Here is a 26570-nt window from a genome sequence, read left to right as displayed (position 1 = left end):
TACCATTAAGCCATCACTTGAGTACCTTAAATTTAGTAGGTGCGCTTTGCATGTTAGTATAGATTTGTTATTTTCTATCAATAAGTTTATATATACAACAAATTTTACAGTTATTGAGATGACATATTGTGATTGATGTACAATAAAAATAATGTCAATAGTGGTCCTATGTGGTGGTAATTGCATTAATCACTAATCACAATATATCATCTTTGATGTTGGGAAAAGAATTATGAAATTTATTATGTTTGTAAGATTGTTGTTTTCTATTAGTAAAAAGGGGTTAATAGAAAACTAATAAATACACACATAATGCTTTATTATGGAGGACTCCATCCCAAATCATAGGTCCTATTTAGAAAATCAAACTTAATTTTAAATGGAGCATTATTATTATTATTATTATTATTATTATTATTATTATTATTATTATTATTATATAGTTGGGGTATTGGTGTCAAATAGTTAAGTTATAAGGCTCTCGGTTATTTGAATGGCATTTATTGCACTATTCTTTACATAAAAATGTTTAAGTTCTAAAAACTATCCTTATTTAGAATCTAGTGAAAGATGGATATTAACTTTTTAAATAAAATAAAGGATAACTTAGGAAATAGATTTATTGACTTTTTCAAAGAGGACTATATTTTGATACATCTTGAAATGGAATAAAGTACTAACAATTTGGGATAGAGGGAGTATGATGTTTATATATATACACACACAATTACAATAAACTTGTGTGATAATTAATAAATGTATTTTTACTTTTGAAAAATGTTCATTTCAGCTCATCATTGAATGAGAAAGAGGTCCGCTCCTCTACAGAACTCCATGAGCCTCTTAACTTTCTTATCTTGGTCTTACTTGGTGTCCTTGGAATAAGGTTTCGAGGATTTGGCATCTCTCCACTCGTAGAACATGATGTAATCATGCTGTTCTTTATCGTGGCAATAGTTATCTATGGCATTGCATTTTTGGGGATGAAACTAGGACCTCAAAACGCAGACTACCTCTACAAGTTCAAGTTTGTTTGCGTCATTTGTGCAATTCTTGCATGTGAGCTGCTTGCATCAATCCTTGTCGATCTTCTTAGGGTTCCCATTATTAATTTATGTGGAATCATAGTAGAGCTCATTCGTCGCAAGTACAAACAAATTTGTGAGCACCTATGTCACGCAACTAATGTGGTACTTAACACATCAAATAATTTGTTCAACAAGACATGTCTATGTCAATCAATTTGTCACATACTAGGTTGGATCCAACATACATCCAAAGCATTCAACAAATTTACTTTGTTTGGCGGCACAAAGAAACAAGATCAAGGTGATGGTGGTCAAGTTGCAGATATGGTCTAATTGGCCCATTTGTTTGGAATAGCAATGTAAATTCCCTATCAATGATGTTTAACTACCTTGTAATTAAGTGAATATCTCAGTGTATATTAGGAGGTTCAAGTGCACTTAGGCTTACTGTACTATCCTTGTATTGTACTGTACTGTACATGTATATAACTATGTATGCCCTCTATGTACCATATTCTGCATTCTAAACATATATAGAATACCATTTCTGTTTGTATGCGTAGAATGAGTTGATAAAATAGACAAGAAAGATATGTTTTGAATGACGTGTCTACTTATATTTGGATGGGAGGACGTTGGCATTAAGCTTATAATAGTGCTCATAAACACTCCCAATAAGCATCTCTCTCTCCCTCTCCATGTTCTTCATGAATCTAGGGTTCCATTAAGCATGAAAACTCTAGGAGTTGGTCATTGATCGGTAGAATACTCTTGTAACTTGTGTTTCCTATGTACTGACAAGTCCTCGAAGTTTGTAGAGGTCATGGTGGCTACGTACTGGAATGCATTGAAAGACGATGTGATACATCATTCTTCTATTGCTTAGATCTCAATATGTATGAAGTTTGAGTAAGTCATTGGAAGTTCTGTAATTTAAACAATAGACTTAATAGCTGAACTATAGTTTTGGTCATAAAACCTAGACCAAACCATAACACCTCCATATTTTGCAGAACCTTTAATAGAAGGTAACACTTCATTATTAAGCACATCGGGTGGGATGTAGCCACTATTAGCTGCATCTTGAGGCGCAGGCAAACACAAAAATATTTGGCTAGCTTGAATATTGGTCCATTCATTCCAATAATTCTTAAGGTTGTCTGTATTAGTACCACTGTATTGACATGGAGCAATATTGTTATAAAATTGGACCCAAACATAGTCAAAAAAAAGTCAGTGTTAAGGGCAGTTCCTAGCCAAGCGTCAGGGAAAGGACATTGTGGAATTGCTGTTAATTAGGACATTGTGAATATTGGTCCATTCATTCCAATAATTCTTAAGGTTATCTGTATTAGTACCACTGTATTGACATGGAGCAATATTGTTATAAAATTGGACCCAAGCATAGTCAAAAAAAGGTCAGTGTTAAGGGCAGTTCCTAGCCAAGCGTCAGGGTAAGGACATTGTGGAGTTGCTGTTAATTAGGACATTGTGAATATTGGTCCATTCATTCCAATAATTCTTAAGGTTATCTGTATTAGTACCACTGTATTGACATGGAGCAATATTGTTATAAAATTGGACCCAAACATAGTCAAAAAAAGTCAGTGTTAAGGGCAGTTCCTAGCCAAGCGTCAGGGAAAGGACATTGTGGAGTTGCTGTTAATTAGGACATTGTGAATATTGGTCCATTCATTCCAATAATTCTTAAGGTTATCTGTATTAGTACCACTGTATTGACATGGAGCAATATTGTTATAAAATTGGACCCAAACATAGTAAAAAAAAATGTCAGTGTTAAGGGCAGTTCCTAGCCAAGCGTCAGGGAAAGGACATTGTGGAGTTGCTGTTAATTAGGTAGACCTTCTTTTGTTGGATAAATCCTGATAAGGCCCTTGCAAACTCGTCCCAATGTTCAGTTGTGCCTCCTTCAATATCAAAGTCAATGCCATCTAGATCAGCATCACCTAATGGACGTGAGTCTGATTGGCCCTCAAGAAAACTGTTCCACAAGTACCTTGCAACATTACAGCAAAGTAGTATTGGAGAGAATTATTCTTATCTTTTTTTTTTCTTTTTTCTTTTGGAATTCATTCTCTTTGCATTCAATAATTGATAAGAATCCATAAAACACTAGCATCATATATCAGAGAAACAATAATAGGATGATCACTTATTAATTTAAATGGAACATATCCATTTTCATTTATATTGTTGAAATTTTGTATCAATTTAAGATATTTACCAGCTTTTAATATGTGTTTTTTCTTATTTTTCTTTAAAAAGGGAGTAAAAGTTTTATATTGTTTTTCCCTTTTAATAGTCTTCACACACTACAAACAAAATAAATAACACCAACTATTATTGGAATCAAATGTGAAACATAAGAAGAGTTTTAGAAAAAAATTTTTTTTTTTTTTTTTTTTCCCCTTACAGAAAAGTAAGTTGGAAATCCAAATTTCTCATTACTCAAAGGTGAGTAGGTAAAAAAGAAAAACAAAACTAAGGTGAGAAACAAATAGGGACTTTGATTCTTTTTTTTTTATAATTATTTTATTATGGAAGGTTAAATGCTCTACGGAAGCCTTTAGAGAGCTTCTCTATTGCTAAAGAGTCCTCTGAAATACTCCCAAATTTACAGAAATTAAGTTTAGGCCAACAATTAACAACACTCCTTATTGAATTTCTTAGATTAAAACACATTTGAATAATCAGCAAACACTATTGCAAGATATTGTATATTTCTTTTAAGGTGAACGTTAGTTTGTTCTAACCATAGTCAAAACGACATCCTCAACATTACAAAATGATGTTCATTATCTACCAACTTTGTTGCTCCATATCTTTTGAGTTACATGAAGTGTTTATCCTCCTTTATTAATTGAAGCTCACCGTCTTCTTCAAGAACCATGGATTTCGAAATTTGGATTATAAATTAAGTGCAAAATGGATGTACTTTGGATGGGTTAATTTCGTTGGACTTTTAGACAAAAAATCCACAACTCGACCCTAGCTAATTGGGTTTTACTGGTACCAACTACCAACCCACTGCCAACCAAACCAATTCTCAGAGTCAACCCTTTTTAGATGTTGAGTGAGTTAATTAGTCCTTACATTTTATACAAACAGAGATTATGAGTGTCAAGAGTTTTATAACTTAACTATTTGATACTTTCTTATCTATTCAAGACATCTATTATTCAAATCCTACTATTTCGCTGTAACTATTGAATAATCAAAGCAAAGAGCTGTGAAGATCATATATTTCCTTGTATAAAACGAATGGTGACCCTTGCGTCAGGTTGACATGACGTTGGCCAGCCGATCGAACCGGATTTTGCAAGAAAAAAGACAAATGTTTAATGTTATATTATGCTTCAAGACGTTATGGAGATAATAGATTTCCTTACAGTTGTATTTGCATATATATAAAATAGTTATTGTTATGGATAATATTACAAATTTGGTATTGATAATAACCATTTGGTATTTTCTACAGTATAATAATAATTATAATGTACCAAATGTTGAATTATATATACTGTGAGTTACTGACGTATGGGGTATTGAGATTAAGCAAAACGGCAAACATGGAGTTGAAAGGAGAAGGAGAAAGAAGTTCCGGTTACTTGGTTGGGAGACGCCGATCGGTACTTTTACGAGGAGTTCGTAAGAAAAAGAAAACTAAGATATCAAAACGCCATGCTAGAAGGTATGTCTTTTTACCTTTCTTCATTTTCTGGTTAAAGAAAAACACTAGCTACTTCGTAGTTACTAGTTGGCTCAAGTTTCCAACTACGCTAGCTAGGTAATGATATGAAACTGAATTATCATAAAAAGTTGTAGTTATGAAAAATGTAGTAACTTGTCAGAGAGAGTTTTATGAAAAATGTATTGAAAGTATTATGTGAAGTGTTTTAGGGAAATGGGATTGGGAAAAGTTGGACATGAAAGCGAAAGTCCATGTTCGACTGTTCATACTTGCACGTTAGTAGTGCTATTCATTTTTTTTTAGAAGGGATTTTATAAATAACACCTTGATTTCTAATGTAAGTCCCTTTTTTTTTTTTTTTTTTACAACTAATTCTTTTGGAAAATACTATATATGCAAATCGATTTAGTCTCTGAATTTCATCGTGAGGTTTGTTTTGTAAAGTAACCTCAATAAGGGTCCGTTTGGATAAAACTTATTTTGCTAAAATTGACAACTGAAAACTGAAAACTGAAAACACTATAGCAAAATAATTTTTAAATGTGTGAATAGTACCGTGGGACCCATTTTTAATGAAAAAGTTGCTAAAAAGTGAGATTTGTGGATCTTGTGATCAGTGCATGGGACCCACTGATGTGCTGAAAATGGTTAAAAAGTCAAATAGTGCGGCTACTATTCATGAACAATAGCCATTTGTCTCCTGCAATGCATGCCAAAAAAAAAAAAAAAAAGGAAAACGCAAGCCTTAAAACGCCAAACGCCAAACGTGTATCCAAACCCACACTAAGTAGCACTAACAACACCCATTGCATGATCTTTTTCTTTTTTTTCTTTTTTTGCTTATGAAAATTCTTCACTAGCTATTAATTAGTGCAATTCGAAATAGAATTTACAGGCAACCATATATGTTGTCTATTTCTTTCTTGGCATTAGTGACATGTTATGGTCTTTGTGCTCCAAGTGTTAGTCATGTCACCATCGCACACCCTTGGCGTGGTGGTCACTCCACAAGTATAAATGCTTATAAGGTGTGAAGGGTAAGGGTTGGGGTTCAAGTCTCCAAGAGGGAACTTCACACACATATATACTTAGATTATGTTAGAGTAGAAATTCTATCTTGAATAAAAAAAATAAAATAAAAAAAAAAGTGTTAGTCATGTCGGTTATAAGAAGACGAAAGGCAAAATGTATTTAAACCAAAACAAAGAAGCAAAACCAAAAAAAAAAATGATGAAATTAAGGCAAGTAATGACAAACTCATATACAGATTCGGACATCAACCCTAGTAATTCGCCACACCGGTGACACCCCTTGTCACCCTCCAACCATGGTGTAGCCTGATGGCTCAATTAAAGTCGACTCTATGATATAGGCAAATAAAACGGTTGCGTAAGACCCTCAAGTAGAAAAAGACCCATATTTTAATCAATATGAGTATTTCATTCATTGTAATAGTATTAATTAGACCAAAATATTAGTCAATAAATAAAATAAAATTTTTTTATCAAATGAAAAAAAAATTTATATATCTACAACATTTTTCATAACAAATCTCAAGTATCAAGTTGTTACTGGATGCTATTAGAGGGTAAAAAAATTAATTTCAGTGGTGGGTTCAAATTAAGAATAGTAACAACCTAATACTTAGAATTTGTTGTGAAAATGTTGTGAATGTAGAATTTCTCAAAAAAAAAAAAAGAGCAATATACAAAAAAATTTCACAACATTTTTCACAATGGTTGAGTTTGCAAAATTTTATTAGTTTTCATCTAGGTTTACCACTAATATCACATTTTTACCTACCACTATCAATTTGCCATATCAATAAGTGTGAAAAGTTTTGTCAAATTTTTTTTATGTATGGGCTTTCTGAAAAGAAAAAAAAAATCTATGTGGTTAATTAATAATTTTATATCTAAAATAAGATAATAGAGTTTAAGTAATTTTAAATTTTACATCTAAAATAAGATAATAGAGTTTAAGTAATATTAATTTTTTTTAAAGTCATATTTCAATTTATAAAATGTCTCAATTCAATTTTCGCCTAAGACCCTCAAATACATCAAGTCACTCCTGTACTCAGTGAATATTCACTTAACTTAGCCTGCAAACCCTTTTTATTTTTATTCTTGTTTTTAGTCGGGTAAAGATTAAGGATACAAACAAAGGATACTCTGCCTCTTAACAGGTAATGACAAATGAAAATTCTCTATTTTTGTTGTGTGCATGGTAGCTAGTAATCCTTGGTCCAATTGTTTCTTATATATTATTATTTGGCGTAGAGAAGGGGTTAATAACTTAATCGTATATATATTAGTAGTAAACATAATTACAAGAGCAAAAGCACAAATGTAAGCTTGTCTACTTCATGCATTCTGTAGACTATTGTTTCTGTTCTACAGGACAAGATACAAAATAAGTAAAAAAATCTTATAACACAGATTGGTACCTTTTTATATGTCCATGACATATAGCCAAGAAATTATATAAATATGTCGAAAAAAAAATGATTATTATTATTATTTTGGTTGCTAAAATGGAGCAATCAATAATGAGCATTTTGCATTTCTTAAGAGTTGTAACCTTTTAAAACGTACATTAATAGTATTAAACTTAGGTATAAATGTTTCTTATATATTTATAATTGTGATTATTTTTAAATGCAATATACATTTGTAAAGATTACATGCTAGTAACATATTAATAAAGCACAATCAATTTCATTGATTTATGTTTTTTATTTATTTATTATTTTGCAAGTGAGAAAGAAGTTAATTCCTCCACCGAATTTCATGAGCCTCTTAACTTTCTAATTCCTCCACCAAATTTCATGAGCCTCTTAACTTTCTTGTAATGGTCTTTCTTGGCATTCTTGGAGTAGACTTTCGAGGCTCTGGAATATCACCACTAAAAGAATATGGTGCAATTATGCTGGTCTTTATCATAGAAGTAGTAATTTATGGCATTGCATTTTTGGGGTTTAAACTAGGACCTCAAAACACAGCCTACCTCTTCTTCTTCAAGATCATTTGTGTCATCTTTGCAATTCTTGCATGTGAGCTTCTTGCTTATATCCTTGTTGGTCCCTTGAGTTGAGGTTGCTCTTGATAAATTAATGTGGAATTTTAGTAGAGGTGCAGCGTCGCTGGTACAAGCAAATCTATGTGCTCCTCTATCACCCAACAACTCTAGCACTTAATATGTTCCATAATCGGTACAAAAAAATTTATATGGCATTCAAAAACATGTCTTTAACAGGCAGGACAAAGAATCAAGATCAAGATGATGGTGGTCAGATTGCAGATATTGTCTAATTGGCCCATTTGTGTGTGATAATCAAAAAAAGTTTGCTTCTTGGTTTTCAAGCCATTCTCTAAAGATGAATTTATGAAAATACACCTTAGCTTTGCTTCAATGTTTGAGGGTGATCTCAGATTATGAAGGACTTTAGAAGTAGTTTCAACTCTTTTGTGATTTGTGAATTGTGATGCTTGTCACATTAGAAGAGAAGCTAATTTCCTTGCTCATGACTTAGCAATCTGGACCTGCTTTGTTCCTACCCATGGGTCCAAACCCATCTCCTTATCCCAATGTGGGTCTTCTTCCCTTCCAAGGTAGATGGGTTGGGCCTTGGTTCTCTTTTGTAATGTTCGATGAAAGTGTATTCGAATTTCGAAGACCCAATCCCACTTTTGGGCTGGGTGTACTTGACTTTTGTAAAAATTATTGATATGTTTTGTTATATAATTTTTGTAAGGGACAATCAAATTAGAAATAAAAACTCTTTTATTTATAAATTTAATTATGTGGATAAGAAAAATGGTTTTTGCTTTACTAAGGACAAGTTCAAGGTCTAATTACATCATGGAAAGGCGTGAAGTACCTTTATGCACCCAGTGCATCCATCATTCTTTACGAGCCAATAAGGGCAATCAAATGTTTAATTTATTATTTAATTAACACATTATTATTCACATTACAGTAATAATTTTATTATGGAAAGCATGCAAAGGGTTAATTCTTCTAAGTTGTTATTTGCACGTTAGAAGTTTAATTATCTGGTTTTGGATTGCATTTGTAAGGTTTGAAAGAAATTTGGCTCTTTGATTGAAGTTGAATCAATCCATGATATCAGTTTGGTCCAAGTGAAAAAAAGTGTGTTTTGTCTTTTTAATAAACGTTGGTTTGAAATTAAATTCCCATGAAAGTGGGTAGGGTTGGTTCAGCATTGTCGTTCAGTCATGTAAAACCTATAAAAATGCAAAATAGAAAACACTATAGCTAAAAAGAGAGAGAGAAAAAAAAAAAAAGGCAAGCTTCATCCAGTTGTTTATTTTGTTTATTAGTACTTATTTAATATACACGAGCACTATAGCTTTTGTAAAACATTTTCCACATTTTTTATTACACACAATTTCTACATATACTTCATTTTTGAACTGAAACTCTTGACTTGTAATCATGATTGTCATCGTAAAATGGAGTGTGTAAAATTTTGTGTGTGCAACAAATATTACCCAAAACAAATTTCATCCACTTATTATTGCACTACCCACGTCATACTAGTCATGCAAATATCGGACGTGAAGATACTTTACTGTCCATATACTATTACAACAATTTCTCCGCGTAATTTTTGTTTAAAGAAAATTATTTTGTTAAAAAAGAAATTTATCTTTTCTAGCAAGAAAGTAAGACCAAACCTCTAACTTATTAAAAGGGGTTTACATCAATCAGTATACTTCTAGAAATCCAAGGTGATCATTCTTTAACTCATATTATAGCATCTAATTGGACCTCCTTTATCTTTTACATTTGAATTCAGATAATTGTTTAAGTTGTCTAGAGAGGGACAAAAAATATGACACTTTTGTATCGAGTCTTTTGGGTTAATATTGTAAAATTCAAAGTTTATTTGCGTTATACGAACTGTTCAAAGATAATTGGGAATCTGAGGAGAGAGACTGAATTTCGGCAATGGCATTGCCGAAATTCAGCCAAAAAGTAGGAGAGAGAATGAAGAAAGAGGAGAGAGAAAATCTTGGAATTTCGGCAATGGCATTGCCGAAATTCCACTGCCCAATTTTTCCAGTCCTGTGCGTCCGAGTGTGCCCGAGTGTGGAGTGCTCTTAAAATAAAAAAAAGTAATGATGGCAATGTCATTGCTGAAATAGGAGAATAATTTTTTTTTTTTTTAGCAATTGTGGTAATGGCATTGTCGAAAATGGAAAAAAAAAGTGGTTTCGAAATCTCTAGAAGAGTAAAAACAGATTTCATGTCCACAATATTTTTACAATAAATCACATATAATTAGTTATTATTAGTTAAAAAAATTGGTGACAACTAATTGTGGCAATGGCATTGCCGAAATAGGAAAAAAAAAATTCTGGCAATATCATTGCCGAAATAGTGAAAAAAATAAAAATGACAAACTACTTGAAACAATTACATTGCCAAAATAGGGAGAAAAAAATTGGAAATATCATTGCCCAAAAAATATTTTCCCCTATTTCGGGAACATTACCGTAAATGAAAAAAAAAAAAGAAAGAAAACGGCAATGGGATTGCCGAAATAGGGGGAAAAAACTGTTCCCTCTATTTCGGCAATACCATTGCCGTAATTGTGAAAAAAAAAAAAAAAAAAGAAAAAGGAAAACAGCAATGGGATTGCCGAAATAGGGGGAAAATTTTTTCCCCCTATTTCGGCAATCCCATTGCTGTTTTCTATTTTTTTTTTTTTTTTTTTTCATTTACGGCATTGTTGCCGAAATAGGGGAAAATATTTTTTGGGCAATGGTATTTCCGATTTTTTTCTCCCTATTTCAGCAATGTAATTGTTTCAAGTAGTTTGTCATTTTTATTTTTTTCACTATTTCGGCAATGATATTATCACAATTTTTTTTTTCCTATTTCGGTAATGGCATTGCCACAATTAATTGTCACCAATTTTTTTAACTAATAATAACTAATTATATGTAATTTATTGTAAAATATTGTGGATATGAAATCTGTTTTTTACTCTTCTAGAGATTTCGAAACCACTTTTTTTTTTTCCATTTTTGGCAATGCCATTACCACAATTGCTAAAAAAAAAAAATTATTCCCCTATTTCGGCAATGACATTGCCATCATTGCTTTTTTTTTTTTTTTTTTTAAGAGCACTCCACACTCGGACACACTCGGACGCACAGGACTGGAAAAATTGGGCAGTGGAATTTCGGCAATGCCATTGCCGAAATTCAAAGATTTTCTCTCTCTTCTTTCTTCATTCTCTCTCCTACTTTTTGGCTGAATTTCGGCAATGCCATTGCCGAAATTCAGTCTCTCTCCTCAAATTCCCAATTATCTTTGAACAGTTCGTATAACGCAAATAAACTTTAAATTTTACAATATTAACCCAAAAGACTCCATTTGTATCTATCTCTGCTTTCGGTCAGGAATTTTTAATATTAAGCTATATGCATGACACAACTTGTAGACATTACATCCAACCCAATAGATTACATTTGTACCTCTTTGTTAGGAAGTTTTAGACTTTTAGCCACATAAATTGATATCTGGATTTATTTATTTTTTTTAATCAACCAGTTTGTGTTTAACACGTGGTTTTCAAAAAATTTCTTCCTTTCTTCTGAATTGCACGTTGAGTTAACAAACTTGGTTAGATTTCTAGAAGGCAATTTAGTATAATTCAATGCATGAACGAAGAAACTCGAATCCGCTTCACACAAGTCCCACTTCGATTACCATCCAAATATATACTTTCACTCTTTCAGTACCATATTTTTCAAACATATTGCTTTTCAGCTTTGACCTGATTATTATCATCATCGAGATATTTATGAGTATAACCAAATTTTAGTTGATCATACATGCTTAAAAGGAATTTTTCTCACATATGATGATGGAATAATCACATGTTCGAACAGTTCTTTTAACGAAAATAAAATATATAAAATTTACCATTTTTATCACAACGTAAAAATTGAAATATTATTAAGTTCTATGGGTTTATCATTTACAACGACAATGAAAATAAAAATAATTTTTGGGAGAATTTTTGTTGTAATAATAATAATAATAATAATAATAATAATAACCTGCTTTCTAATCTAAAACAAAACACCTATCTTTCGTAAAATGCAAACTATTTACACTATTTTTTTTTTTTTTTTTTTGGATTCTAAACAATGGTTATAAAAATTCTCAATAGAAAAAATTAGTTAGAAAAATTCCAAATTTCTTATTAGAGTAGGTGTGAATGATAGTTTAGGTGGTCCGTAAAATGGATCCAGATGTTGGACATCTTTATTCAATTTTCTGGAGAGAGAAAAAAAATAGTTTAAAAAAAATAAGAAATTGTATCTTCAATAGAACCACATTTTCTCTCATGTTTCTAATTTTATTTAATTTATATACGTCTCCTCCTGAACTTCTTTTAGCCTCCAAATTAAATATGTTTTGCATTATTTTAGTATTCATGTCTATTTGGCTAAGTTCCAACCACTACCCAAAAAAAAAAAAAACCGGTTTACACTATGTATGTTGTATCATGAATGTACTCAAATTCATGTATGTATCATGTATGTACTCCAAAAATTATATTGCTATTTTAGCCAACAATTGCATCAATCATACTCATACCTATCTTCCAAAGACGTAAATTATAAAAAATAAAATAAAATAAAAATAAACTACAAGACTAGATTTTTAACAACCTCTTAATTAATTCAATATTAATTTATTGACAATGGAGGGCCATAAAAATTACTTCTATAAAATAATCATTTTTAGCGCTTAGTATTCTAATTGGGGCTATTAAAATTTATGTATATGGCTTGAGTTTGCATCTAATACAACTCCCATTAACTAGATCCAGAATTTAACATTTCAACTCTTAGGTATACATGACATATCAAAATCTCAAGTTCTCAACAGAAAATATATATAAATATATATATATATATATTTGTATGTATATATCACATGTAAATATCAAATGAGACTAATTCATAACTAAATAAATGTAACAGATATTATACTATAAAATTAACTTAATTTACTGGCACACTTTCTTTTTTGGGTAATAAAGGATATAACATTAAGAAACTGTTTGAACATTAGACACAAGCATGTATTATGATAGGCACTAACATAATTAAGCAATAACAAAACAAAAGGAGGAGGAGAATCATAAATTACAAAATCTTGTTCTTATCTAACTCGTCTTCTTGCTGGAGCAATCGGCACATTTATTGCCTCTATATAATCTGTAGCAATTAATGCAAGATTTTATTCCTCTCAATTTCTATAGCTCTAGGTTTAGATGGAAGCAATGGATCAGCCCATCTCTTAACTCCTCAGCAACTATGCTTATGGATACTCAAAATTATATCAGTACAAACAATATGAGTCAATGACCTAAAAGAGAATTTGTCATCATGGCCTAGCTGAATAATGACGTAATAATTTACTAACCTAAATGCCATATTTTCTTTTATTATTATACACTACAAGAAAAACAAGCAGTTGCGGCGGGCCTATTGCAGCGGGTGCGAAAACCGCCGCTATAGGTCGCCTATTGCGGCGCATTTTTGGCTCGCCGCTAAACATGAGATCTATTGCGGCATTTTTTGTAACCGCCGCTATCGGTAGGGTTTTTTACGGCGTACTACAGCGGCGAGACATAAAACGGCCGCAATAGACCTGTTTTAGCGACCGTAACAGAGCTATAGCAGTGCTCCAAAAACTCTGCCGCAATAGGGATCCTTTTTGCGGCGGGTTGGACCGCCACAACAGACCTTTAAATTCCCCAGCCCTTTTTCTCTTTATTTTTCGCCTTCCTACTTAAAGATCAAATAGTAAATTACATCCGATTGGCATGCATGTTAAGAACATATAGAAAATGTGATACAACGGTTGGATTTTCAAAATATGAATTCAATAATAAGTTATTAGTTCGTGTAACATTTTTTAAAGTTATATCGAGTGTAACTTGAAACTAACCCTATATTTTTTAATTCGATGTGAATTTTGACAAATCTATTGTTAGATTACATTATCTTCATATATTTTTCACGCTCACAAAATTTTAAGGTCATCAAAGATTAATAGTTATGTCATCAATCAATTGTTTAAATTCAAGTTCTTGTAGTTTAAAATAACGCATAAAAGACGATTTAAAGATCAAATGGCAAATTACATCCGATTGGCATGAAAATTGGCATGCATGTTAAAAACAAATAGGAAATGTGATCCAACAGTTGGATTTTCAAAATATGAATTTAACAATAAGTTATTGGTTAGTGTAAAATTTTTTAGAGTTACATCAAGTGTAACTTGAACCCACCTCACATTTCTTAATTCGATGTGAATTTTGACAAATCTACTGTTAGATTACATTATCTTTATATATTTTTCATGCTTACAAAATTTCAAAGTGATCAAAGATTAATAGTCATGTCATCAATCAATTGTTTAAATTCAAGTTTTTATAGTTTAAAATAATGCATAAAATATGAGTTTAAAGATCAAATGGTAAATTACATCTGATTGGCATGAAAATTGGCATGCACATTAAGAACATATAGAAAATGTAATCCAACGGTTGGATTTTCAAAATATGAATTCAACAATAAATTATTGGTTGGTGTAATATTTTTTAGAGTTATATCACGTGTAACTTGAACCCAACCCTATATTTCTTAATTCGATGTGAATTTTGACAAATTTACAGTTAGATTACATTATCTTCATATATTTTTCATGCTTACAAAATTTCAAAGTGATCAAAGATTAATAGCCATGTCATCAATCAATTATTTAAATTTAAGTTTTTGTAATTCAAAATAACGCATAAAAGATGAGTTTAAAGATCAAATGGTAAGTTACATCCGATTGGCATGCATGTTAAGAACATATAGAAAATGTGATCCAACGGTTGAATTTTCAAAATATGAATTCAACAATAAGTTATTGGTTCGTGTAACATTTTTTAGAGTTATATCAAGTGTAACTTGAACCCAATCCCACATTTCTTAGTTCAATGTGAATTTTAACAAATCTACCGTTAGATAACATTATCTTCATATATTTTTCATGTTTACAAAATTTCAAGGTGATTAAAGATTAATAGTCATGTTATCAATCAATTGTTTAAATTCAAGGTTTTGTAGTTTAAAATAACACGTAAAAGATGAGTTTAAAGATCAAATGGCAAATTACATCTAATTAACATGAAAATTGGCATACATGTTAAGAACATATAGAAAATATGATCCAACAGTTGGATTTTCAAAATATGAATTCAACAATAAGTTATTGGCTAGTGTAAAATTTTTTAGAGTTATATCAAGTATAACTTGAACCCAACCTCATATTTCTTAATTCGATGTGAATTTTGACAAATCTATCATTAGATTACATTAAATTTCAAGGTGATTAAAGATTAATAGACTTGTCATCAATCAATTGTCTAAATTCAAGTTTTTGTAGTTTAAAATAACGCATAAAATATGAGTTTAAAGAACAAATTGTAAATTACATCCGATTGGCATGAAAATTGGCATGTATGTTAAGAACATATAGAAAATGTGATCCAACGGTTGCATTTTCAAAATATAAATTTAACAATAAGTTATTGATTCGTGTAACATTTTTTAGAGTTACATCAAGTATAACTTGAACCCAATCTCACATTTCTTAATTCGATCTGAACTTTGACAAATCTACCGTTTGATTACATTATCTTCATATATTTTTCATGGTTACAAAATTTCAAGGTGATCAAAGATTAATAGTTACATCATCAATCAATTATTTAAATTCAAGTTTTTTTAGTTTAAAATAATGCATAAAAGATGAGTTTAAAGATCAAATGGTAAATTACATCCGATTGGCATGAAAATTGGCATGTATGTCAAGAACATATAGAAAATGTGATCCAATGGTTGGATTTTCAAAATATGAATTCAAAAATAAGTTATTAGTTGGTGTAACATTTTTTAAGGTTATATCACGTGTAACTTGAACCCAACCCTATATTTCTTAATTCGATGTGAATTTTGACAAATCTATCATTAGATTATATTATCTTCATATATTTTTTATGTTTACAAAATTTCAAGGTGATTAAAGATTAATAGTCATGTCATCAATCAATTCTTTAAATTCAAATTTTTGTAGTTTAAAATAATGCATAAAATATGAGATTAAAGATCAAATGGTAAATTACATCCGATTGGCATGAAAATTAGCATGCATATTAAGAACATATAGAAAACGTGATCCAACGGTTGGATTTTCAAAATATAAATTCAACAATAAGTTATTGGTTCGTGTAACATTTTTTAAAGTTACATCACGTGTAACTTGAACCCAACGCTATATTTCTTAATTCGTTGTGAATTTTTACAAATCCACCGTTAGATTACATTATCTTCATATATTTTTCATACTTACAAAATTTCAAGGTGATCAAAGATTAATAGCCACGTCATCAATCAATCGTTTAAATTCAAGTTTTTGTAGTTTAAAATAACGCATAAAAGATGAGTTTAAAGATCAAATGTATTTTTCATGCTTACAAAATTTCATGGTCATCAAAGATTAATAGTCATATCATCAATCAATTATTTAAATTCAAATTTTTGTAGTTTGAAATAATGTATAAAAGATGAGTTGAAAGATAAAATGGTAAATTACATCCGATTGACATGTATGTTAAGAACGTATAGAAAATGTGATCCAACGATTGAATTTTCAAAATATGAATTTAATAATAAGTTATTGATTGGTGTAACATTTTTTAGAGTTACGTCAATTGTAACTTGAACCCAACCCTATATTTCTTAATTCAATGTGAATTTTGACAAATCGACTATTAGATTACATTATCTTCATATATTTTTCACGCTTACAAAATTTCAAGGTGATCAAAGATTAATAGTCATGTCATCAATCAATTGTTTAAATTTAAGTTTTTGTCATTTAAAATAACGCATAAAAGATAAGTTTAAAGATAAAATTGTATATTACATCCGATTGGCATGAAAATTGGCATGCATGTTAAGAACATATAGAAAATGTGATCCAACGGTTGAATTATTGAAATATGAATTCAAAAATAAGTTATTGGTTGGTGTAATATTTTTTAAGGTTATATCAATTGAAACTTGAACCCAACCCTATATTTCTTAATTCGATGTGAATTTTGACAAATCTACCGTTAGATTATATTATCTTCATATATTTTTCGCACTTACAAAATTTCAAAGTGATCAAAAACTAATAGCGGTGTCATCAATCAATTGTTTAAATTCTAGTTTATGTAGTTTAAAATAACGCATAAAAGATGAGTTTAAAGATGAAATGGTAAATTACATTCGATTGACATGAAAATTGGCATGCATGTTAAGAACGTATAAAAAATGTGATCCACGGTTGAATTTCAAAATATGAATTCAATAATAAGTTATTAGTTGGTGTAACATTTTTTAGAATTACATCAATTATAACTTAAACCCAACCCTATATTTCTTAATTCAATGTGAATTTTGAAAAATCTACCGTTAGATTATATTATCTTCATATAGTTTTCATGCTTACAAGATTTTAAGGTCATCAAAGATTAATAGTCATGTCATCAATCAATTATTTAAATTGAAGTTTTTGGAGTTTAAAATAACACATAGAAGATGAGTTTAAAAATATAATGGTAAATTATATCCAATTGGCATGTATGTTAAGAACGTATAGAAAATGTGATCAAACGGTTGAATTTTCAAAATATGAGTTCAACAATAAGTTATTGGTTGATGTAACATTTTTAGGTTTACGTCAATTGTAACTTGAACCCAACCCTATATTTTTTAATTCACTGTTAATTTTGACAAATCGACCATTAGATTACATTATATTCATATATTTTTCATACTTACAAAATTTCAAGGTGATCAAAAATTAATTGTCATGTCATCAGTTGATTGTTTAAATTCAAGTTTTTCTAATTTAAAATAATGCATAAAAGATGAGTTTAAAGATGAAATGGTAAATTACCTCCCATTGGCATGAAAATTGGCATGCATGTTAAGAACATATAGAAAATGTAATTCAACGGCTGGATTTTTCAAAATATGAATTTAATCATAAGTTATTGGATTTAACCAACTTTGACTAAACTTGGACTGGGGCTTTCTCTAAATCCAACCATTTGATTGTGAGCATAATTTACCAAAATGAACCTTTCATTACACTCTTCGAATCCAATGGTTAGATTTTAAATCTAATAATGACATGTGATGAATATGTGTTATGTACTTATATGGCTATATATATTCTCTCAATCTGACTATCCAATTGTTCTCAAATTTCACACATATCAATATGTCACCATACTCTTCAATCCTAATTATCAAGATTTGAATATGAATTTCACCAGGTCTAGTGGTCTCGGGACCATCTATTAAGTTTGACCGGGTTTGACCAACTTTGACTAAACTTTGATTGCACTTTTCTCTAAGTCCAACTGTTTGATTGTTACCATAATTTACCAAAATTAACTTTTCATTACACTCTTCAAATCCAATGGTTAGATTTAAAATCTAAGTATGGTGCGTCATGGATATATGCTGTGTACTTGTATTGTTATGTTCTCTCAATCCAATCATCCAATTAGTCATATTATTATTATTTTTTTAAATGTAAACGTAGTTAGTCACATATTAAAATTCTTACATAAGTTTAATAATAGATATGGTCATTTTTATTTTTTATTTTTAATAAGATAGAACGTGTGGTAATTTTTTTTTTGTGTGGTATTTTTTTATTTTTTGAGAAAGTTGTATGGTGAATTTTATTGAGTATACGTGATTTTTTTTTTTGTTTTTAAATTTTATTTCATAGCTCATTAATATTAGATTCTTAATATTTTGCACACATTAACTCACTTAGATATATAGATGTGTTTGATTCATGTACAATTACAAAATGCATAACAAAATGGTAATTCCTAGTAAAAAATGGTAATTAATTAAACATTGTATTCTTTTATTTTTATTTTTTTCCTCAAAATAAATCTGTCTTCTTTTATTTTTCCCACCCAAAATTTCTCAAAAATTTGTTTCCCTCCTAACGTGTTTCACTTATATCTTTTTTTCCCCTAAAGCCAAAATCTGACTAATGTTACTATAAAATATTTAGTGAAAATACAACTATATATTAATATAGGTAAGCTTTGTTCATAAACTTAAGTTACCTCAGTGGTTTACACACGTGCCATGTAGCTTTTTCGGGGTCCCATCTCGGGTTCTAACCCCCACAATAGTCTACTTTTTTTTTTTTTTTTTTTTCTTTTCAATTTTTAAGTTACTATTATCAAAACTACGTCATTTTGATTCTATTTAAAACACAACATAAAACCCTAGCCTACACGTTTCTCATTCAGCCGCCCCTCCCCATTTCCCCTAATCCTTTTCATTTTCTCTCTCTCTCTCTCTCACTTCTTAGCTTGTAGCAGCGACATCTCCGGCGAGCTACAGAGGCTCATAAGCTTGCTGCCGGCGTCGGAGGACAGCAATGGCCAGTCGGGCGAGGTTCACCCTAAGCCTTGCATGGGTTTTTTGCAGAGAGAGAATTTCTCTACCGAGATAATTGAGAGCATTTCGCCTGAGGATCTTCAGCCGATGGTGAAGATCTGCATAGACGAGCTGCAATCGTTGTCGATTGCGATGAAGCGATCTGCCGTGGCAAAGCTCAGGGTTTTGGGTAAGAACCGGGCTGATAACCAAGCTCTAATCGACGAGTCCAGTGCCGTTCCAGCTTTGATTCCGCTTCTCCGGTGTGGTGATCTGTGTTTTTTTTATCCTTTATTTTGGGAATTTTTCATGGGTATGTTTGTATGTTTTGTTTTCAGCTATATAGTTTCAGTTTAGTATCGACAAGATTTTATTTTTAGAGTATTCCATGTTTTGCTGATTGATCTTTGAACATTTTCTATTCGTTGATAAGATTCTTTTGAATTTATTTATCTCACTCACTCTTCTTTCGGATTAAACAGAGGTTTTATGGTTTTGCAATATGCTTTGTTGCTGGTTTGACTTGTACACTCTTAGCAAGTTTTGAACATTTAGTTATTAAGTTTAGATTTCTTTCTGGTTAGTTACTACTGATTATGTTGAATTATATATGTGCTTTTAGTGGAAAGTTAATGGAGGTGACTTCATTTGGATAAATAGAAAGGTGGCTTATTAGGTTTTCGTTAAGATGTGTATCTCTGCTAAGAACCTTGACAACTAGTAAATGTATATTGAATAAAGGAATTATTACCTATATAAAAAAAAAAGGGAATTATTGGCAGACTATTGAATCTATGAAGTTTTTCTAGTTAGATGCATTTGGATGAACCAGATTTTGCAGAAAAGGGTAATTTCCTTTCCATCTATCCCAATTGCTCCAATTCCCCAAATATGTGACACTTTTGTTCGTAAAAACTAAATTTAGTGCCCCAAAAATTTATTTTATTTATTTATTTCTTCCTTTGGTTTGCCTTTATATAAGCTGAGCATCAAGGGCAATGGGTTGAAATCTTAATTAGGATTTTCTCGGGAGAAAGTCAAGAAAAGTAGGGCTGTAGCATCTCAAGAGCTCATTGTTTAATAAATAAACTTAGTTTCATGCCTTCACATAACTAGAGTCTATACTTTGGAAACTTTATGCATCAAGATACTTAAAAAAAAAAAAAAATCATTATAAATTGCACGAAAGGAAAATGGATCTCTCAATTAGAATGAGCTCATAGTCATGACTAATTGATCTTAAAAAGCATGCTCAACCATGCTTTGTTTGCTAACTGGTTCTCTCTATCAAGGATTTCATTGAAGATTCTGCTGTTGCTCATATTTTTATTTATTTTTCTATTGATAATGTGATCTCCCATTTTAAAATTTTACCCCAAACTCAACACCAATAATAAGAATTTGACTCATCAAAATCAAATTCTCCACGACAGTGGCAGTATAAGGATAATGGCTTCCTCCTCCGCCTCTGTGGCCGAACAAGTAAGGGCCCCTCCTGCTCTTCCTTTGCCCACTCCCCCTGTTGGCAAGGAAAATCTCTCTCTCCCTCTCATTGATTTGTGCTTTTTTCTTTTTCTTATTTTATTTATATATAAATGGTGTGCAGTTTATGGTTGTGTTGTGCCAAATAACCGTAACTCCCGATAAGGAGAGGAACATCGCCCATGCTCGTAGCAAGATCCAGGAGGCTGCTGCTAAGGGCGCCAAGCTTGTTCTCTTGCCCGTCAGTATCACCCTCTCAACTCTTTTTCTTTTTTCTCTTTTTGATAGGACCATCTCAACTCTTTTAATTTTATGTTTTTATTTTATTATATGATAAAAAAAAAATACTCTCAAATTTTTATTGCTTAGTGTTAATCGGCGCCCCGGTTAATCGGCTCAGTTCGAGCTGACTCTAAAAAAACAAACCCTGTAAACAAAGGTGTTTTTACCTTTTTTTTTTTTTTAATTTTTAATTTTTTTTTTTAAATCTTTGTTTTTTTTTTGGTGGATTTATAAATTCATGTATTTTATTGTATACATGACTTTTGCTTTCTTTTCTTTCTTTCGGGGTTACTCTATCTTTTTGAATTTTTTTAATATTATTAAAAAAATATTTTATTCTTTGATTGAATTGAACATGGTACCTAATTTGATGCTATTTGGTATTTAGACAGGTAGGATAGGATGATGATTGATGGGTCAATAAGGGTTTGTTTGGAAAGTTTTGGGGTTGTGATGAGAGGCACTATTGGCAAACACACACCAAAAAGAAAAAAAAATCAGCTTAATATTTGTTTCTTTATTATCATATTGTTAATGGAAATTGATAAATTTGGGTCCAAGTTTGCAGCTAATTTCATACATTTGTTAAAGTTTATTTTTTGGGTTTAAAAGAAATTAATAACCGACATAAAATTTAGTTACTTTATTAAAAAATGAAAATGAATCTATTGAAGATACATGTTGTTGGTTCAAAGCGACAAATTGCCAAACAACTCCACATGATAACATTGTGTGTTCTAACTTTTTAATGTATATGGGAAAGAGGCTGAATAGTGCATGTTCACGTTATAAATTTTATAAATCATAAGAAAAAATTATAAAAGTTGAAAAAAATTGAAAAAAAAAAAGTATAAATAGTTCATCGTTTTTTTGCTTGATTTCTGTATTTTGGAATATTTTTATGGAATTTTTGAACATAATCATTTTGGGTTCAAAGTTTTGCATGGCACCACATCGTAAGCATTGTGTTTTTGTTTAAACATTTTAAATATTTTGTGCGAGTGGGGAAGGGACAGAATAAAACAAGTTGACATACTGAATTTGAAAAATCAGTAGACATGAAATTATAAAATTGGAAAAAATGTGTGAAAAGTATCAATAGTTCATTTGTTTTGTGGTTGATTTCATATTATAAGGTGGTACTACGTTCCTTTTAATTTCTATTGCTCTGTGTTAGTGTGTGTGTGTGTTATATATATAATCTTCTTGTTCTTTATATTGTAGACTTAGATAGTCATACATACACTGTCTACCCTTTTTAAGGATTCTGATGTCTTTGACTTTCATTTTACACTACAACTGCCACCACAATTACAAAGAAAGTTATATAAATTATACTGAGCTACCTTATATTGTCTTTGCTACTTTTTGTTGAGATAAAATGTGGTTTCAAGTTTTCTTCTATTACATGTCTAATATTAAGTATTGACAAACCAAATATGTCTTGACTATTATAAATTGAACTTGTAGATAAGTAGGCTTCATTCTACATAATTCATTTTTTATCCTTCAGCTCATCTTCTTTCATGCATAATGGGCAACCTCAGATCATTGAGATACATATCAAGAAGTCAGGGAAGAAGCTATCATGAAGGACAGACATTTATTACTACTTTCATTGTTGTAATTACATAATATTTATTTATTTTTTTAAATAGACACTTTAGGTGCAAAAATCAACACGCACTACTATCAAATCAATAGGGGAGTTTATTAGATACCAAGTTTATATAAATAAATAAATAAATATATATATATATATATATACACATATATGTATATATCTCTGAGCTATCAATTTTGGGGGATGGGTTTTGTTGTGTTGGTCATTTGGGTTAATGGGTATGTGGGTTTCTCTTGGTATGTGCCCCTAGGCTTGAAAAGCAACTCTTTTTATTTATTTATTTTACATATTTGTGTAATGTAGTTGAAAAGTTCATTGCTTTCGTTGAATTGGGATAATTGTGTTTGGCCGGCAGTACCATGCAAGTGGTAGCATGGCCAAAGCCACAATTTTAATAGAAACCTTTATATATTTAAATATTGATTAAATCATATTATTTAACTTTTTTTTAATATCAATTTTTTCAATCACTTAAAATTTATTTTTCTTGCCTTTTGAAAAGCAAAATTATTGATTGTTAGCTGTTGTTAAAATTTATTTATTAGCTTTTGTTAAAAATGATAATTTGGTTCATTTGTCAATGTGTCTATTTGGTTGAGTTATAGAGAGGTGTCATCATTTATTGTTCTGAAACACACTCTCTCTGGTCATGTGATGAGGGATAGGCTGTTTAGGGCTAGTTTAGGAGTGCTGCAGCTTTTCAAAAACATGAAAAGCTCAGCTGCTTGCTTCTTAAAAGTTGCTTAAAAAGCATGAGCTGTTTCATTTCTTAAAGAAAAAAACATACTTTGTCAAAATTTTCTTTTCCTATGCTATGAAACAACTGAGTAAATATTGTGGGGGGAAAAAGAGAGGGAAGAGAGGATAATTGAACCTTCCTTTTTCAGTTAGAGCAGAATATTAGGCCATAAAAAATAATTCAATTTCTTATAAATTGTCCTCATAAATTTCAAGCCCCACCCCCATCTAGCAAATAGCCAACTTCAAGGAAAGGGAAGGTTTCGGCGCGTGGGGTTTGGGTGAGAGGGCGCGAGTGGAAATGGAGTTAAGAGTTGCAAAGACGAAGAAGGTATGTTAGATGTCTAGTCATGGTCACACTTTCAAAGAATCAAATAAACTTCAGACTTGGTGCCATTATAATGTTTTTCATTAAAAACAGAAATACAATTATATTTTTATTATTTAATTCATGGATGGATATATGAATGTTTACATGCATGCATGATGATCAAGCAGCAAATTTGTTCTCACATCTTAATAGCGAGAGCATCTTCGCTGATTGAGGCCAACAAGGAAATTTAAAATTACAAAACAAGAGTAATGCTTGATATTGATGCCAAAAATGTTATATTCGTGAAGTAGAAAATAGGTGATTCCTACGAATTTGGAAAATAAAATATATTGGCAATTTGAATTGGAAAAGTTAAGTAGATATTCCTGCATATGTTTATTATTTTACTTATGCAAGGACCCTTTTTAGTGCAATTGTTGAGATGCTTGTATTGGTTCAGGTATTCCTTATGTTATAGGCGTATGTAATGAAAAATGCTTCTTGCCATTTGACTTTCTGGGATCTACTTTACTCTTTAAATTGTGTGTGCCTGAAATTCTTTTACCCCTTATCTTTTATATTTCCTATGTCATTTGTTGGATGGTTATGCAATGGTTTTATTGATTTACGTCAGCATGTACTGGAGAGGGGAAAGCCTCATGAAAGAAGCCAGATTATAAGCAAGTTGTCAGGACATTTTGTACAACTGAGCTAGCATAAATTTGCATCAAACGTTATTAAGAAATGTTTGGAGTATGGTGGCCCCACTGGACGAGAACTATTAATTGGGGAGATTTTTGGGCATAGTGAAGGAACTGATAATTTATTGGTAAGTTAAAGCATAGGTTTATGTTTGGTTATGATTAATTTGAATACTCATTTCCTCACCCAAAAAAAAAAAAAAAAAAACATGGAAGCAGTTCTCCTAGGTTTTTAATAGATGAAAATGTTCTAGAAGTGCTTGGAATAATTCTTAGCTTATTAGATTAAAATATGTACTTGTAGTTGCTATTGATTGTCATTTGAAGGTGCATGATTCTTATGCATTATATATATATATATATATATATAGGATATTGTGGGGGTGGGGGTGGAGGTGGGGAGCATCTGCTGTGGCTATATTAGAGAATCTAGAGTTGAGGGTTGGGTGACATTCTACTTTGAGTTATATCCCAATGATTCAAGGCAACGATTACTCATTTATAGTTCTTGTTAACCATATGGTAAAATGCTTTTTGTTTGTTTGTTTGTTTTTGGTGTTTGTTTCAAAAAGGAAATAGGTATGGTACTATGGTTGTAAGACATACTTAGGGTGCTTCTGCAACTATGTTTTGACCCTCAAAAACATATGTAACTTACCATTGTTATTTATCTAGTTTTCCTTTGAATTTTTTAAGCATTTATAAAAGCCTATATATATATATAGATTTTTTTATTTATTTATTTATCAATATATATATATATATATAGATTTTTGGTGTTAAATTTTGGGTACAGGAGCTTTGGAATTTGTAAGGGTTTATATTGTGTTGTAACGTGTTTAATTTTGTTCGATATAGGCCGAAGGTTTCATCGGCACTTTTCTTCAATTACAACACCTCGATGGGACTGCCATATCGGGTTTTGGTAGATACCAACTTCGTCAATTTCTCTATCCAGAATAAAGTGAGTGATTAGTAGTTTTATTCCATTTTATTTTAAATGGGTTTGGTTCAAAAAAATGCATAGTTTGAGAGAAATTTTTATTGTTCATGACTTACTGAATGTGAGTAATTACCAATTGAGAAGGAAAAAAAAAAAAAAAAATCTAAGAATGATATAGAAATCTTTATTCAATTCTAGAGCTTGTTCTCTTCCCATTAATGCATTGAAGGATATGTTCTGGAAGCATGGATAAAAATAATAACTTTATGTATTTTGACTTGGTAATTTTGCATTATAATCCTAACTTATGCAATTTCTTTCATTGTTGTGTAGCTGGACTTGGAGAAGGGAATGATGAACTGCCTATATGCAAAATGTGAGTTTAGAATCACTAGTTTCTTCAATTTAATGTGAATATTAATTTGCTGCAAGAATTGTTGTGCCATGTTGATGAGGTATCCTAAGTTCAACATAGTTGTTAATGTGGTTTTATAACAAGCATTGAGTGCCATGTATCATTGGCAAACACTTAAATAGGTGTTGGTTGCTTAATGATATTTATCAAAATATTACTCTTGGTTGTGTGGATGTCCATGAGAATGCTTAAGGAATAAAATGAGGATCTTTTTTTAAATTATGATTTTATTGAATCTGCCTACCTTGTGGATTGAAGGCACTTCTTGTATCATGCAATGTGTGATGGCACTCCTTCTATGTACAAATGACCACATCTCTTTTTTTGTTAATTTTATGATGATGGTTATAGACAATGTTTTGTATTTAATAATATATTAATATGTTAATATAATGTTAGTTTTGAGACAATTGTGGTGTTATTTGGTTAAATTTTTGGTATTGTCTTAGTGGGGCTAAAATTATTACAGGATTATTTGTAATAGAAATTTGGTTTTAAAACCCACTAAGAAGGAAAAGGAAAAAAAAAAGACCTATAGCGGTGGGCAAAAACCGCCGCTAAAGGTGCATATTTTATGTTTTAAATGATTCCCTATAGCAGCGTTTCTACCCGCCGCTATAAGTGCAATTAGTTTGTTTTGATTAATTGCCTATAGCGGCATTGTCTGCTCGCCGCTAAAGGTAGACACCAATAGCTAAAAGTCAATGTCACGAATTCTAAAAACGTATAGCGGCGGTTTTATGTCCGCCGCAATAAACC

At 30.8% G+C, this 26570-nt stretch overlaps 1 long non-coding RNA gene and 1 pseudogene across 2 annotated transcripts; one reads left to right on the top strand and one right to left on the bottom strand.

Moving 5' to 3' along the window:
* Nucleotides 1-1961: 1961 nt before the first annotated feature.
* LOC115984495 lies at nucleotides 1962-3059 on the bottom strand (annotated as a pseudogene).
* Nucleotides 3060-19084: 16025 nt separating this feature from the next.
* On the top strand, nucleotides 19085-26034 carry LOC115987645. Of its 2 annotated transcripts, XR_004091165.1 has the most exons (5): nucleotides 19085-20795; nucleotides 20920-21036; nucleotides 24387-24581; nucleotides 25312-25417; nucleotides 25730-26034. It is a non-coding gene; the product is annotated as an uncharacterized LOC115987645 (long non-coding RNA). The 2 variants fall into 2 exon arrangements; XR_004091164.1 differs by having other exon boundaries at nucleotides 19085-21036.
* The last annotated feature ends 536 nt before the right edge of the window (nucleotides 26035-26570 follow it).

This window comes from Quercus lobata, chromosome 4 (genome assembly GCF_001633185.2).
Source record: "Quercus lobata isolate SW786 chromosome 4, ValleyOak3.0 Primary Assembly, whole genome shotgun sequence".
In the NCBI taxonomy this organism is placed as follows: Eukaryota; Viridiplantae; Streptophyta; class Magnoliopsida; order Fagales; family Fagaceae; genus Quercus; species Quercus lobata.
The sequence above is the reverse complement of the archived record's forward strand: the minus strand, read 5'-3'. Positions and strand labels throughout refer to the sequence as shown.